At 39.9% G+C, this 3,503-nt stretch overlaps 1 non-coding gene across 1 annotated transcript; it reads right to left on the bottom strand.

Annotated features, from left to right (window-relative positions):
* Positions 1 to 1,890: 1,890 nt before the first annotated feature.
* LOC111879675 (small nucleolar RNA R71) lies at positions 1,891 to 1,997 on the bottom strand. Its single transcript, XR_002846192.2, has one exon. It is a non-coding gene; the product is annotated as a small nucleolar RNA R71 (small nucleolar RNA).
* Between the last annotated feature and the right edge of the window lie 1,506 nt (positions 1,998 to 3,503).

The following is a 3,503-nucleotide window of genomic DNA, read 5'->3' as shown; positions in this document are numbered from 1 at the left end:
TTTGGAGATTATTTAAGTTCTCCTGATTATTACGAAAGTACGAAGCTTTTGGCTGAAGTAAAGAATTCCAGGAGACGATTCAGAGCGAAAGAAGGGTTCTGGAAGAAGGTTTTCAACACCAAAAAGAATAGAGGTTTATATCTTAGTTAAATTAGAATATGTCTTTCATTACTTTTAGCTGTGTTGGTTTAGTTGCTATGATGAGCAGCTGAATCTAGCTACTCTTGTTTAGCTAGATGAAGCTTTAAACTTATGAATAGTTCAATGTTTATGGATTAAGTTTAGTTGGTAAAAAATTGCTTGTGTTTGATTTGTATAACCTAGCATGCTATTATTTGTTTTTCTAATTGCTTGATTGCATGTTCTGTGTAGCATAGTGACCATTAAAACTACATGAACTTGTTTACCTAATGATTTAGTGAACATTGAATTATTAGAGCTAGGATTGACCAATCTTAGTTAGTAATTAGAATAAATAAAGCTTATCTGTGCTAGAGAACGTGTATTGTGATCACAATTGCGTTTATACAACAAATCTTACATAGCATATTTACATTCATAATTAGTTATGTGTTTAATTATGTGTGAACATAGATGGTTTGACATGAATAAGTTAATTATTGGTAAGATAGAACTAAATTGCTAATATAACTAAAAACCAACTTAATTATCCGTAATCATTAGCTAGCCATAAGGGAGAAGTGGATTCAAACTAAACAAGAGTGTGTTTTTATTTATGTTGATTTAAGTTCATCTGATCTTGTAAAACCAGATAAAACCCCTTTTAAACTTGTTAATAAATTAGGTTAATTTAACAGTAAGTAAATTAATTAGAACACCGTTTCCTGTGATCAACACCCGACTTACCCAAGCTATACTGTAATCTGACTAGGTACACTGCCTATAAGTGCATAGTTAGTTAAGTCTGTTAGGTTATAAATATTAAAAATTAGTGAGTACTTTTGTGCACATCAAGTTTTTGGCGCCGTTGCAGGGGAACGACTTAGTTTTTAGTTTTTATTTATTTGCATTAAATTAATCGATCCTTCTTGTGGAGTAAAAACCACAAAAAGTTAATTTTTCAGCATAATAAAATTTTATGTCAATCACAGAGTCCACGACGTGGCCATATACCTGCCACGATGTGGACAGTTAAAAAAACTAGATTTTTAGTTTGTAGTTAGTTTTTCTTATTTTAGTTCAATTTTACGTTTTTAGTTTAGCAAGTTGTAGGAGTTCATGACCAGAAGCTCAAACACACACTTGGTGCCACCACTTGAAGATCCCGAGTCTGCACTTCACAAGAAAAAGACGCCCTTACAAGAATTGAAGTCGGCTTTTTCTAGGAAGTCGGGAAAGAAGACAGGAGAGTCAAGTTCATCTGCGAGGCACAAGAGCAATCTTGAGCATTTGGATCATACGCCCGTCCAAACCAAGTCCGAAAGCGATATCGAGCCGGAATTCGAAGAACACACGAGCGAACCCGAGAACGAGCCAAGGAACGAGATGACAGCAATTGAAGAAATGTCCATGGGAGCTTACAAGAAGCGGATCCGAGAAGATGTGGGTCCCGGTTTAGTCCAACCCACAATACCTGCCACTGCCACATTCGAGCTGAAGGGGCACATATTGACTGCACTGAAGGACATCCCATTTTTCGGGAAAGATCATGAGGGTGCTTTTAAGCATCTATATGAAGTCAACGACATTGCGGATTACTTTAATGTCCCAAATGTCAACATAAACACAGTCTTGCTTAGGATGCTTCCCATCACTTTTAAAGGAGCTGCTAAGGAGTGGTTAAAAGCACTCCCACTAGGTACAATCACCACTTGGGCTCAAATGCATGAGCAATTCCTGGACCAGTTTTGCCCGCCATCCAAGATAGCCAAACTCAAGAAGGCAATAGCCAACTTTAAGCAACAGCCGGGGGAGTCACTATACGAAGCATGGGAGCGGTACAAGGGCTTGCTCAGAAATTGCCCTCAGCATGAACTAAATGTGCAGCAAGAGATGTCAATCTTCTATGATGGGGTCAACGTGATGACAAGACAAATCCTTGATTCTCAAGGACCTTTGACAAAGAAAAATCCAAGGGAGGTCAAGGAGCTAATTGAAGAATTCGCGAAGCACTCTTGCGAATACCACAACCCGAGGCAAGATGGAATCAAAGGCGGTGGAGGGGCCCAAACTGAAGAAATAGCAGCTGTGATGGCCATGCTAAATAATATGGATCGAAGGATAACACAAATGGACCAGTCAATACATGCCATAAGAGTGGGTTGCGAGAGATGTAGTGGTCCACACTTGACCAAGGACTGCAATATGGATGAGTTTGGGAACAGAAAAGCTCAAGTGTGCTACTCTAGTGGGGACAAGTTTGATGAGGACTGGAGGAAACCGAAGAAGGAGTGGCTTCCATATGAAGAGTATAAGAAGCAAAAAGAAGAGAAGTATAGGCAGACAGGTCGAGGCCTTTATCAAAAGGAGCAGCCACCAGCCGAGAAGAAACCCGACCTAGAGACCATTTTGATGAAATTTATGGAAGCTTCAGAAAAGAGACACGATGCCACTGATTCTGCTATTATGGAACAACAAACCTTAATAAAGAATCAGCAAGCCTCCATCCATAACCTTGAAGTACAATTTGGTCAGCTAGCCACTCTAGTTCATGAAAAATTGTCCCTGAAGAATCCCGAAGTAAAGACCCTGAAGAAGATGCAATCTCTGAGTTCCTGGAGGCATTGGAAGAAGAACCGCAACAGCCCAAGAAATCAAAGATCGAAAATGGAAAAGTTGTTGAACCAGATTCGCCACGACGTGGCACTCCTCTGGCCACGACGTGGCGCATGTCTGATCAAAAATCCTTTGAGCCCGTTCCAGCTTATCAGCCACCTTTTCCATTTCCCACCCGAGCTGCACTTAGTCTACTGGAGAAGGAGCATTTAGAGTTTGTGAAGCATTTGAAGGGGATCCCAATTAATACTCCCTTTGTCGAGTCCTTATCCAAAGCTCCTGAGAGCCAGAAATTACTGCAAGATTTGATAGACACTCGAAGGAAATTAAAGAAGCAGTCTACAGTTATTCTAAGTGAACAAACTTCAAAAGCTGTGTTGGGAGAAACACCAGAAAAGATGGGGGATCATGGACGCCTCACTCTTCCATGTGAGTTTGGGAATAAAATGAAGGTTAATGCTTTAGCCGATTCTGGGGCTAGCATTAATTTGATGCCTTTTTCATTTTATCAAAAATTGGAGATTCAGAAGATGAAGGCTACAAAAATGAAGATTCACATGGCAAATCGTTCGGTGACACAACCCCGGGGCATCGTGGAGGATATTTTGGTGAAAATTGGAAAATTTGTTTTTCCAATAGACTTTGTAGTCTTGGATATGAAAGAAGATCCCGATGTTCCAATAATCCTTGGTTGTCCATTGCTTAACACTGCTGGAGTTCTTGTTGACATCCGTGAGTCTAAGCTCACTTTAAGGGTTGGAGATGAA

Source organism: Lactuca sativa, chromosome 6 (genome assembly GCF_002870075.4).
Source record: "Lactuca sativa cultivar Salinas chromosome 6, Lsat_Salinas_v11, whole genome shotgun sequence".
In the NCBI taxonomy this organism is placed as follows: domain Eukaryota; kingdom Viridiplantae; phylum Streptophyta; class Magnoliopsida; order Asterales; family Asteraceae; genus Lactuca; species Lactuca sativa.
This window is presented reverse-complemented; position numbering and strand designations above follow the sequence as displayed.